This window comes from Lytechinus pictus, chromosome 1, assembly GCF_037042905.1.
Source record: "Lytechinus pictus isolate F3 Inbred chromosome 1, Lp3.0, whole genome shotgun sequence".
NCBI classification, from domain to species: Eukaryota; Metazoa; Echinodermata; class Echinoidea; order Temnopleuroida; family Toxopneustidae; genus Lytechinus; species Lytechinus pictus.
In genome coordinates this window covers 12186799-12201100 of record NC_087245.1, presented here as the reverse complement: position 1 = coordinate 12201100, position 14302 = coordinate 12186799, and the positions used below count along the sequence as shown (strand labels likewise).

Genomic DNA, 14302 nt, shown 5'->3' with positions numbered 1-14302 from the left:
CAAAAGTACATATCTATAATTCATGATATTTTCTAAACCGGATTGTATTACAAAAAGTACGATACCTTAGCAAATACATTAAACAGTGTTAAAAGTTAAGATAAGAGGTGCACTTTCTTATATTGTTATTATGTAATATTGTCAAATATTATCGGACAACCACGAAACGAGGTCAGAAACAGAGAGAGAGAGAGAGAGAGAATGGAAACGCGATATGGTATCAGAGGGTCCTTTATCGGTGACCTCAACCAACCTGTTCCCTGGTGATAAAAATTTGTCGACATTCATCATCAGTTTGAAGACTTGGCATAGATCCCCAATTCTGTCTGCTTTCTAAGTACCTTCCTTGATTTGCTGCGAGTGAACAATGCCAACGATGAGTCTCATTTTCGATTTGATTGCGCACTAACCAGATATAGGTATCATTGTCGCAAAAACGTTCAAGTAAGTATAATAGGCCTACATACTGTACTGATAATTTCTTAACGGATTTGATCAGTAATGGCGCTTTGGACATTAACTGCTTTGTCAACTGAAAAGTAATTGAGTACACAGTACTATCTTTATTATTGATTTTGTTTGAGCAAATTTGACCAAGAATGTTGGCGTTGTGTCGTTCATTTTACTTCAGATACTAGCACACACATACATCAGAGATTTGGCGCTAATGTACCTAGGTTGCCAACTCCAAAGAGTTTTTTTCGCCAATTAATATAGCAAACTAGTTTTAGCTCTATATGTTTGCCAATATTTACTCTAAATTATCTCATTAATTGGGCACCTAAATTTCAACCACATCTTTATTTGGGAATAGCTCTATCTATTTCGGTTTAGATCTTGACGTCACCGTTCAAACTCTCAATTTAACGGATGAAGTAACACAAAATCCATTCCCTTTTAAATAATCTTTTATTCAGAAAGATAAAGGCATGTATGCTTCACTAGATATTTCTTGCAGGTTGAATGCAAAAAGATTCCTGCATGGGCACATACTTCCATCTTCATGATCTTGTTCTTTACAAGGGAAATTTGCTTCTGTAATGATAATATTTGTCGTTACCTTTGGCCCTGTAACAAATCAGTAAATGTTGTACACGTTTTTTTTTATTCATATTTGTTTGCTGGAAGTTTGCGGAAGTTTGTCATAATGTTTCAAAAGTTATCGTATTGCATTTTTTTTTCTTATTGAAATTGTTATCGTACGTTTATTTTACGAAATTTGAAGGTACGATTCCTGTTTCCCCATTAATTATTTGCAACATACATGTTTGCCTATGTAGGAATGTTAAGCTGCATGAATTAATCTGATGTTCGTTGTAATTACATTCCCTGAAAATTTCATTAGGTTCAGGCTCAGGTTTTAGTAAGATTTAATATCAGATATATAATGTACGTATGCTATGAATTCTAAATAACTTGAATATTAACTTGACTATTTAAAAAAGATGGCGAGCTTCGCGCTCGTATCAATATTTTGTGTGAGATACATATCCTGTTTATGGATCCCTTGCTAAGACCTATTTCTTGAATTGCCTCCCAAGAGAACCCAAATTGACGTACAAAATACAACAATCAACAAAAAGAAACCTGGATAAGATAAAGTTAGCTTTATTTCAGGTTTGCATCAGTAAAGTGTTTGTACATTTTTCTTAATGTGCCACATTTCCATTCCACTGGAATTGTTAATAAGATATAGGATTAAGACCCTGATTCATGTAAATTATATTATTTAAAAAAAAATATCAAATGGAATCCCGATGAGTACAAACGATATTACCTAGAGTTGAAACAATGTTTTTTTTTATCGCAAATTATCAAGGTTACTTTGAGAACTGACCAATAAACGTAAGGATTAAAAAAAAATCTTTCCCCTTCGTAGGGATTTTATTAATTGTTCAACACAACAACACACCTATTCCATGACAAATCAAATTTATGGCAGTGAAATATAATACAACAATAATAAAACGAATATACCGAACTGTCCGTTCACATAGTAATTAATAACCAGTACAATCGCACAGGGAAAAATAACAAAACATATCACTTCATGTAAACAAAGATCGCAATTGATACAATTTCCTTGTTAACTTGGTCACTTTACAATTTGGCTATCATATGCCATATATTTTTCATTCCTGGAATAGTTCTGAAGCGAAAATTTAATTATGTCGAAATCAGGTAATTGACGCTTTACTTTGGATGTGTAAATCATATATCGTACCACTATTAATAAAAACGTGAGGAAAATGAAGAAAGTGGCAACCCGATCTATTCTGAAATTTAGCCTCCATTTCCAATGGGGAGGGGGGTTGTTAGAGAGTGAGAGAGAGAGAGAGAGAGAGAGAGAGAGAGGGGGGGGGCTCAGTCACAACATAAGAAACTGCAGACAATGCAAATGAAAGCGTTTTCCGCAAGTCCGACGCCAGTTACCCGCGCCTGAAACTGTGACAGGGTTCTTTTCCAAACTACCCCCAAATTGCAGGGAAAGGTGAACGGCGTGTGCGTGGGTTTATGAGACCCTGGACCGCGAAAGATATACACCTCCGTCTTAGATTTAAGGTCTTTCATTGTAAAGATATAGGATACAATTATATAAGTTAGGATATTTCGTTACATAAAGAAACCACATTTTATATCAAATTATTGGAAAAGGAAGAAGCCACAAGGGGAGACTCTTTCTTCGTCATTTAGGTACGTGTTGTTATTTCAGCAAGGGGGTAGGGAGGCAGATCCCTCTAGATTTGAAAACCCTATTTTGCATTTTGTAAATTACAAAATGAACGTAAAGTGCATAAAAATTGTCCATGTAAACTCAATCCTCCGTAGCCTTTTGTGTAAATTCGGTGGTTTGCTCTCTGCCTCATTCCTCACGGGCATGAACTGTCTTGTAGTTTTGGAGGACTTATATCAAATAAACTATACTTGAATGTTCACTCATTTAATCAGCAGTAAGCATACTGCTAAAAGTGTTCTATTTTGTTAACTCTACTTATTATTTTTCCAGACTTTGCATGGAAGGTTACAACTGAAATATTAATTTATAATACAGTGTCTTATTCATTGAGGAATCCAATACTTAGTTTTAATCTATCAAATAATTATACAGTGATAATTATGACAGACATAAAATAAGTATTTTTGAGATAGAAATGTTATCTTTAGCTAAGATCTTTATTTATCCATTGGCGAACAGATGGGGGGGGGGGGACTTGATGGCGCTTGCCCCCCCCCCCTCAAAAAAGAGAGAAGGGTGAAATATATTGTTTTCTGAATGTTATGTCATAATCTATCACAAAATTTGATTTTGTAATGAAAAAAGGTCGAAATTTTTGCTCGATACGCACTGTAAAAAAAAAGATTGTTTGAAATTACTTAACAAAATTGAGGCAAAAAATTGCCTTAATTTTAAAAGTATTTATAAGTTTGGCACTTTTAAGTAAGATTTACTTATTTTCTTTGCATCCATTTTACTCGAGTAAATTAAGTTACAAAAACTTAATTCAATTAAGTGAAAATTTTTTTTTTTTTTTTGGGGGGGCACTGAACTTCCGTGGTTCGAAATTCCGCTCCCCCATCGTCCCACTTTCAGTGGCATCATTTTCACCTTAGACATCTTTTATCCATGTAAGTCTTAGACTTTGTGCACTGTCACTTACCTGTACATGATATGACATTTATATTTATACGCGACCGGTTCATCCTAACAAATAAAACAGTGGAATAATGTTAACATTTTCCGAAAACCTAAAAGAAAAATCTGAAATTGTCTGATGAGTGACTATTTAATGTTGCTCTTTCTTTGATTCAACAAAAGAATAGATATTTTGCACACCCTAATCCAAAACAATTTCAAATACAAATAGATATGACAGTTATTTAACAATTTTAACATTTACTTGCTCTTAATGAATTGTTCAGGCATTATCTAAATAAGGTGTTAATTGAACAAATATTAGCACATTTAACATGATTTTATAGGTAATTATTATCTTTGCCTAATTGGAATTAGATTTACTTAATCAAAGCAAGCTAGCAATACGTGAATTTTCGTACATGCATATTGAACCCAAATAAATCAAGTAGACTAAAAGACAAGTTAAATCTACTGAAAAAAAAAATCGAAAAATAATTACAAATAATAAATTATACTTGTATACATTAAGTGTTAACTACTAATTCAGATAAAAAAATTTTTAGTGCGCCATGTTTGCCCCCTCAACATTTTTGGCTTATTGTGCCACCGTATTTATCGATTTTATATCACTAATCAATACAAGGGGAAAAGGGTAATTAAAAATTGAAGAAAATTCACCATAGGACTATAGCAGCCTTTGAAGAAATTATTGGGAATTTTCCTTTGATATTATACATATTTATTGCATGAACCTGTTTTATAAAAAAAAAACTTAATGAAAAATAATGTACTTTAATGGTTAGCTTTCTTCATTAATTTGTTCTAAGTTTATCCTTTAGTTTACAATGTTTTTTCTTAAATATAGTATCGATTTAGTCATATATCGTTCTTAAGTATTTGAATCGTTATATGGTTTAGTCCTCAAAACTTTTTTGAGGCATTTATATACTTTCTGAGTTCACAACACTGCAGACTGTAAACCCCATTAAACCATCATCAATAAAAGGGGGTACGGAGGAGATACATGCGAAATCACAAAATTAGAAAACATAACAAATTATAGCTCTATTATTCTTTTGACGATTTTCTCTAATTCTTGATTTTCATCTCATATTTACTAATAAAACCAACTTGACATTGAGTGGACTTTCATTTAACGATCGGGTATAACATTGTGTACCTGTTAACCCCCACTGCAAAAGTAAAAATCCAATACATGAAATTAGGAAATAATCAATCAAATCTCTCATATTCAAGAAGTATTTTCTTACCTTGTGATCATCATGGTTGCTTTACAATTTTCTTCAAATTGTTGACAAGTAAATCACTGGTACCTTTTCCGATACAGAGTACCCCTCCTTTTCTCTGTCATACAGTCTAAAGACGGATGTACAGTCAATATCATGGCAATAATAATTTAGACATCATTGACAAACAATCAAATAAATGTCTTTTGTACATAGCTCTTTTCTTATGTATTTAGTCAAAATCTTATTGATGATAAGCCGAAGAAAGGCACAGTAGAAGTCCAAATCCCTATTCCAGCAGCAATGAAAGGGAACTGACACAATTTTGGCGACCTAAAGATGAGTGGCGCGGGATATGTAACAGGGAAAAAGGGGATAAATATTCAAAGTAAATAGAGAAAAAAGCGACTGAACATGGGTGAAATAAACTGGGTAAAGAGAGGGTCACACGGTGATAGATGGTATTAATAAGGTGGGTAGATTAGTTGTCACTTTGCGGAGGTAGAACTTATCTTTGGTAAAAACTGATAATAAACAATCCTGAGATCACACAATATTCTGAGGCATTTTTTTCTTAAATTTTCAACATGTACCTGTAACCAACATGATCCACCATAACTTTAGCTATTTTCATCTTCTTTCGCCAGGTCCCAAAGAAGATGAAAATAGCTAAATTTATACCCATTTTCAAAAAGGGAGATCAATTAATTACTAGTAATTACCGCCCAATATCTTTGTTAACTTCGTTCTCAAAAATACTTGAAAGGATAATTTATAAAAGGGCAGTTGCTTTACTTAAGAAATATAGTATTATATGTGATAATCAGTTCGGATTTAGAGAAAAGCATAATACAACTCATGCAATATTGACATTAATAAATAAAATATCTACTTCTTTTGACAATTCTGATCATACCGTAGGGTTGTTCCTCGACTTCTCAAAATCGTTTGATACAATATATCATGGATTACTATTATGTGAGTTATCAAATTACGGTATCAGAGGTACAGCTTTACAATGGTTTAGGAGTTATCTTACTGATAGAATTCAGTTTGTTACCGTAAATGAATCAGAATCTCCAACAAGGCCAGTTGCCTGTGGAATTCTACAAGGTAGTATTTTTGGCCCTTTGCTATTTGTACTTTATGTTAATAATATGAAAAAATCATCTAATGTTCTATCATTTATTATCTTTGCTGATGATGCCAATATTTATACACATATCGTGATCCACATTCACTTGTGAGCACTGTGAATGCAGAATTTAAAAAAATAACAAACTGGATTAAAGCCAACAAACTGTCATTGAATCTGCTAAAAACTAATTATATGATTTTTAGTCCCATTGAAACATCTGCCGCATTAAATACTTTTAGATAATACTGAAATCAAAGAAGTGCAAACAACAAAATTTTAGTTCTTACTATTGACAACAAAATTCGTGGAATGCTCATATCAACCATATTTGCAAAACTGTGGCAAGAAATATTGGAGTAAGCTTAAAAACGTTCTTCCAGCACAGGCACTATCCATGTTGTATTGTGCAATAATTCTACCATATCTTAATTATGGGATTCTGGCATGGAGAAAAGCCTCTCAATCGAGACTCAACAAAGTCTTGCTACTTCAGAAAAAAAGTACTGAGAATAATATGCAATATGTCTATTAGAGTTCGTATGGATGAATTGTTTCGTCAGAAAGGTATCCTTAACGTCAGTGACGTTTACCGCTTACAACTATTCCAATTTATGTATCAGGTAGATAGAAATAGTGTACCTAATGTTCTACAAAAAAAATTATGAGAAACTATACGTTGCATTCATTTAACATTTAAATAACTATCACTTACCTAAAAGTAGAACAGTATTTGCTAGCAAAACTGTATTTATCCCAGGACCAAAACTTTGGAATTCTCTGGACAGAGTAATAAAAGAGGCAGCTAATCTGAACCGATTTAAATTACTCATCAAAAATTTTCTTCTGAATTTTTACTGATTCGATAAAATATTTTTTGAACTTCATACTTATCCACGGTAGTGTTGATTATTTTAAAGTCAATAAATAATTTTGTATATAGTGTATATACATTCGTGTTACAGTAATTATATCTATATAAATTTATATAATTTTGCTGATTATTTTACTCTACTGATATCATATTACCCTTTTGATACCCTTTTATAAAATTTTGATAGGGGGTCTATATCTTACAAGCTTTGCTTTTCAGTAGGCCCCTCCACTTTTTTCATTTCATTGGTACGTTTCAACCCTGCATATGTTGTGCAGTTGATGCATCTTTTCATTGCAAAAATTATTTATTTTGAATTTACTTTGAGGATTTGTGGAATATGAATATATCAATAAATAAAATAATAAAAATAATAACCATCAATAATAATTTTTAAAAATGGTGCTGAAGCACCCCAAGATTTGCCTGCGTGTGCTGTGGGTGTTATTCACTAATAGGCAGCAACCCCCTTCAAATTATCGTGCAGGAATACTTAAGTTAATCAAAAGCACCCAATTTTATATAAATCCATAATCTCTTAAATTTGACAATGTACTTACTAATTGATGGACTCGTATGATCTCTATGTTGTATTCCTTTCCCTTCCTTGCAACTCATTTCTTCCTGTTGTTTGTCTTTCTCTATCCATATTTCTCCCTCTCTTTTTTATCCATCTCTCTTCCTCTCTTTCTTTGAAATCTTGAATTGTAAATACTACTGCTTTCTCTTAATGTACAAGAACTATAAACCGGTAAATGATAATCTGGACACTATACCAATATGTGTTAAGGATAATATTTTACTTTCAAATTCTTCTTTGTTTATTCTTACGTAAAATTTTGCAGCCTTACAACTTCATGTTTTCACCTCCTTCATAATGTTTGTACCTTCTTTCCTTCTGACCCTCTGCTCCACTCCTACCCTTCACCCCCTCCCTCTCTCTATCCCTATCCAGCCCCCCCCCCCCCCTCTCTCTCTATCTGCCTCTCCTCCTTCCCATCTCTCTCTCACAACACAAGTAGTTTTCAATACCATACTCTTTATCCGTATTATTTATTTGGTAATTATCTGTATTATTGTTTGAATATTTTTTGTGTATTTATTACCTTGTGAATACATCGCAATTCGGCCTTAGCCGCGATGATGTATTGATTTTATTAATAAACCATTTATCTATCTATCTATCTATCTATTTTGAAATGAAAACCCTCCTTTTTTTGCTTGTCAAATTTTCCTGAATCTTTTACCTTTGTTTTGTATTGAAAACCTTTGCCCTTTTTTGTTGCTTGTCAAATTTTGGTCACCACCCCCTATTAAAGAATCACTGGGGCCCTGTGATACTGTGCACACATTTTCGAGAGTGCTTGGTGCTGCGTTCCCATGGTAAAGGTGTATTTTGTTCTTCCATGGGTCCATGGTTCTTCATACGGCTCGGTATTAACCAGGGGGCAGGGGGGGTGGTGGCGCTCAACTATACTGCTCCACCCATGCGTAGTCATGGGTTTTCTAACCCCAACTCGTTATTTCTTTTATTGGTCAAAATAGGGCCTATAAAGATTTTCGGGGAGAAATATCAACGAAAACCAAATTAATGATGATGTGACCCCCCTAACAAAATAAACGGGTTCATATAATCTAAGATTGGCATAATATTATGGAGGAGGTGCTTATTTCGCTCTCCATCAACCAGTATAGAGGAAAACTGAATGATTCATGTCTATATGCATGTATACTACTCAAATGACATTTGTCCCTTTCCAAAGTTGGGGAGGGAAGATGAGTGGATTGGCGCTGATTAGAGATTGGGAGACATGTGCCCTCTATGTTAGCTTTGGGAAAAAGCACTTCCAAACAACAAGGTCCAATCTGGACTAGAGGCTACTCGGAGGCTACTCTCGACCCAGGTGCTAAATGCATGGGTACCCGGTAGGATGTGAAAGTCATTGTAGCTTGTCCAGTACTTTGTGCGCTTCACCGGCGACTGACTGGAATACTTCCCAGGGAGTAGAGGATGTGCAAACATTGTGTGCGGGAATGACTGATTGAATACGATGACCGGGGTAATAATATATCTGTAAAGCGCCGTCGTTCCGATGTATTAAGCACTATATAAAAGCGGGTTATTATTTGATACATGTATATACTTACTTACATGACAAAGTCTTAGCTTTCATATTCTTTCAACAACTGGTTTCTTTCCCATGTTATTCTTCTTCCTGTGATTATATTGGGGGAAAGTGTACGAGGGTCATTACCGTCTGGGTCTCCTCTCCCCCCCCCCTCCCTATATGGCTTCCACTGAGCAGCCTGAGCTCAATTTGAAAACTCGTAAACAATGTTAGCAAAAACCAAGAATCTTAATTTATCTTTAATAACAAATCTTCAGGCAGTATCTTTTGAGCATTTGCTTGTCTCGGGCTTGTATGTATACGTAATGTGGAAATATTCTGGTGCTTGAAGTTATTTGGCCCAGAAGTCTAAAGGGCGATTCCATGCTAAAAAATCAGCAATTTTCACAACACTTTTCAGCCTGTTGGTATGACCCCCCCCCCCCCAACATTCATGGCATTCGGCTAATTCATGTAACATTTAGCAAAATGGAGGATAGAGGAGAAAAGGAAAAAGAGAGAAAGAAAGAGAAAAAAGACAAAAAGAAAGAAAGAAAAAGATGGAGTAATAAAATCCAAAGTAAGAAAAAAAAAACTTCAAATTATACCATAGTTATTGACGATTTGACCTACACACTAGTTTTGCAAAATAAGGAGAGGCAGGACTAGGTAAAGATGGGGTGGGGTGAATTTCCAAAGTTTGATATAGTATGGTTGGCAAATTATGGCAAAACACTATAGGCTCTACCAGTCGGTAAGTGCTGTACAATTACTGCCCAGTAGGCTAAATTCAGATCTGAAAAGAATAGAACACAAGACTGGCAACTCATGTTCATGATGTTCAGCCATCTGCAGTTGGCAAATTCATGATGCCAAGTCAACAAGTTTGCGCAGTTGGCAAAACACACAAAAATGTCTATATCATATTTCATAATTTTTTTTTTCATAACTTAATGAAACTTATTTTGCTCAGGGTCTATGTGTTCATTACCCCTGGTGCTCGCATATTGTCTGATTAATGAGATAAATAATCCTGTTCAAAGGGATTAAATGGCACTAAAACCTCCCGTTTTCAAGTCAATATACACCAAATATATTTTCTCGCACTTCGAGCTCTTAGTATTTTATGTAGTAACATCTTTTTCATGTTTAAGATTTTATACAACGCTGTTTACTACAAGAACCTTACAGTATTTGTTTAACAGTTTAAACAATCATGTTTAATTTATTGAAGATTAGATATTGAAAATTAAACTTTGTTGCTTAAGATTTAAACACTTGTTTAAACAACTAATGTAAGGTTCATATAGTAAACAGCGTTGTATATTTTTTTGAAACTGTGTATGGTCTTAATGAATTCCTATAAAAAAAGCCTTAGAATGCCCATCTTCCGGTCTGTAATGTAAAAAAATTCAGCTCGCGCTTCGCGCTCGCAATATTAAATTACAGAGATACGTACCATATTCATATGATTACCATGACCTCATGTTTTTAGGTGTAATTAAAAAAAAGCACCCGCTTGGCGCTTGCATTAGATGTGAGATATGTATGTTTTTCATGAATTCCTAAAAAAGTAGTCCTTAAAATGTCTCAGTTATGGGGGTAAAAAATATATACAAAATTTTCAGCTCACGCTTCGCGCTCTTCGATCGGTGACAAACAGTACATATCATTTTAATGGCACACTCCTTGAAATGTCTTTATTACATCAAAATTCCTGACTATTAAGCACGCTTGGCGCGCCCAAGTGACACAAAATTTTAGCTGGTGCCCCATGCCATGACCCACGATACGCCACGTTGGTATTTGTCCCGGGGGGGCCACTTACGTTGACGAGTGGATACCATGCGCGACCAAAAAAACACGTAAAAAGGATGTCTTTTTCAAGATAGGGCACGTTACGTACGTAACGTGATAAGGGTGTCTAAAACACAAAAATAATGAAAAAAGGGTATCTATTTCGCTAGGAAAGCTACGTGTTTAGGGTCAAATTTGCGGAGATGATAAAACAAAATTAAAATGTTTTAAAAAGGATGTCCTTTTTGCCCCAACACTACGTGTTTAGGGTTCGATTTGCGCGAGGTGTGGAAGGTGGGGCCGTACTCAACCAAATGGTGTGTAAAGGTAAAACCGACGACCGACGGACCCGTGACATATTGATTGATTGATTGATTTTATTTGGCAAGTCACCATAACATATATACAGTAGCATTAAAACAACAGGCTTGCACAGGATGACCCACGAAAGCTCGAAAGCTTATTTCCAGTGGGGTCCTCAATATACAGAAATAAGATAATAAAATGTTAAAATTATACTATTTACATATTAAAAATGAAGAAAAAAATCAGAATTTACTATTACCAATAAATAAGATATATAGACAATAAATAAGATATATACAAGAATATAACGAAGAAGAAGAAGAAAAGAAGGAGAAGGAAGAGGAGGAACAGAAGAAGAGAGGGGACGAGGAGTAGAAGGAGACGGAAGAAACTGATAACGAAGGGAAATAAATAAGGAGAACAACAACAGCATAAACGTGACGACAATAACAACAAGAAGAGGAGAATAGGAAGAAATAAAAGAAATAGAAAGAATAGAAGAAAGGACATATCGAAGCTTCAATCAAACTATGTAAAATACATAATAATACCTAGTAGAGAAGAGAAAAGAACTAGGTCAGTATTCAGGCTAAATCAACCGTACAACATATCATTTGCATCTTCTTTTTGACTCTCAAGTGAAAGATATTCTTTCAATTTCCTCTTAAAATGCAAAAAGTTTCCTATTTCCTTTATATCATTGGGAAGGGAATTCCAATGTTTTATAGCATTGTAATAAAATGAGTTACCAATACTACCTACCCTTTCTGGTAAGCAAAAATTGAAATGGCTGTTTCTTGTATTATAGTTATGTATTTCGGTAACTAGATTAAAGTTTGATCCAATGTAATGATTCGATCTATTGTGATAGATTTTATGCACGTGGTGCAAAATAAGCTGTTTTGATCTTTTGTTGACTTCAAGAAAACCTGCTCCAGAGAGTTCGGTGTAGCCAACATGGGTTCTGGGACCAGAACAGCTAATGAATCTAACCATTTTATTCTGTATAATTTTCAACTTCTTTTTATCGAGTTCGCTTATGCCACTAAACCAAGCAGGGTTGGCATAGTCAAATAAACTCTGAATAAGAGCAAAACAGAGAATACGCCTTGCTTTTTGATCCATACAACTTTGATACCTGTACAAAAATTTCAAACGGGCATTCGCCCTTTTTACGATTGATTCTACTAAAGATGAAAATGAAAGGGAGCTAGTCAACTCAATGCCTAAATACTTTACAGATTCTTTCCTATGAATTATCTTATTATTGTATGATACTTCAAATTCAAATGAAGTTTTATGATTACTTTTAGAACAAAACAGAATGCTTTCGGTTTTGCCTAAGTGTAACGATAATCTATTATCAGTCATCCAATCGACACATGTAGACAGCTGTTCGCTAAGTTTTTCCTCAACAAATTTTGGGTTGGCATTTGAACAAAGTAGTACGCTATCATCTGCATACAATAATAATTTACAGTCAGCTTTTAAACAAATAGACATGTCATTGATATAAGTTGAAAATAGGATTGGGCCTAAAATACTTCCCTGTGGAACTCCACACGTTATAGGCATAATTTTGGAACAAATATCGCGAATAGCCACTACTTGATGTCGATTCGACAAGTAGGATTTGAACCATGCTACAGTAGCCTGGTTAAAACCCATTATTTGTAATTTTTTCAATAAGATGCCGTGATTAACTGTATCAAATGCTTTTTGAAGATCTAGGAGTACCATCCCAACGAATTGTCCCTTAGACATATTAGTTCTCAGATAATCAGTCAAGTGAATAAGGCATGTCTCAGTCGAATAGTCATGTCGAAAACCTGACTGATATTCGTAAATCATATCATTTTCTTTAAAATATTTTTCGATCTGAACACATACCGCCTTTTCTAGAATTTTGGATACTATGCTTAAAACACTGATAGGTCTATAGTTTTCAATAGCAGTTTTATCTTTCTTCTTATGAATAGGAGTTACTTTTGCAATTTTCATATCCTCTGGGAAAGTGCTAGTAAAGATATATAGATTTATTAAGAAATTTAATGGTTTGTACAAACTCTTTGCTCCTTCTTTTAGAAATTTAGCAGGTATCAAATCTAACCCAGTGCTTTTTGATACATTTAATTTACGCAACTCATTAAAAATGAATTGATCACTAACAGGTAATAATTCAAATTTATCTTGGCTTATTACCCTTTTTTTCATAAAATTTACGAATGTTTTCACTGTCTGCACTGAAAATGTCTTTGCAAGATGGAAGTTTATCTACCAACGTAGCTGCGACATTTGTAAAATAGGAATTGAATTCATTGGAAATAGTTATCTTATAACAATAAAAAAATCGCTGTACTTGTTTAGGGGTTCATTTCAGGGAATATACTTGCTAAGAGTATCGTTTTGTTTCCAATACTTGTTAAGGGTAGGGTTTCAGACGCCAATACTTGTTAAGGGGTGCATTTTCAGAATATGGAAAATACGTGTTTAGGGTGCTTTTCGAGACCCCATGGTCGCGCATGGTATCCACTCGTCAATGGAAGTGGCCCCCCCCGGGGTATTTGTCTATGCCCCCCCCCCCCCTGCGCACAGAGGTCCATCCCCGGGTCTATCGCGCCAAATTTAGTTCGCAAATTTAGCTGGTACACAAATTTCCCGTACGTATAAAATCGCCCATATAGGACCTATTGAGCAGAGTGGTTACGTAATCGGATTTGGATAGAGAAGCCCGCAACTGTGAAGCAGGTGGATCAGTGTCTCGCATTCACACACACACACACACACATGCAGTGCCCTCTCACATTTTTTTTTTCAATATGTTTTTATTAAGGATTTCTTTCAAATGAATTACATAAACTGCAGATAAATACCAAAAAAAAAATACAAATCTTCATTTCATATCAACAAGGATATGCAAAAAAGTACATATATATTTACCAAGAACTGAAGCAAATAAGGACGGAATGAAACTCCTTAAAATTATACTTTTATATCTGAAAAAAATAACTTAACTGAGTCCCCAACCCTCTATGTATTTCAATAATAATTAATATTAAATGGCTATATAAATGATTTGCAGGAAAACAACCTAAATGTATTATCATTGCATCCCATTTTAAATCAAGCTTCAACATAACTTTACACGATTATACACACATACACACACCCACCTTAACACCCATACACACATGCACA

The 14302-nt window shown here is 34.4% G+C and overlaps 1 protein-coding gene across 3 annotated transcripts in view; it reads left to right on the top strand.

Annotated features, from left to right (window-relative positions):
- Positions 1 to 282: 282 nt before the first annotated feature.
- Positions 283 to 14302, top strand: part of LOC129255145 (sialin-like) — a 63575-nt gene continuing 49555 nt past the window's right edge. Inside the window, exon 1 of one of the 3 annotated variants that reach the window (XM_054893690.2) lies at positions 283 to 444. The gene's annotated coding sequence lies outside the window, so the exon portion shown is untranslated. The remainder of the gene's footprint in view (positions 445 to 14302) is intronic. The other 2 variants (XR_010292852.1, XM_064096106.1) reach the window with 2 other exon arrangements.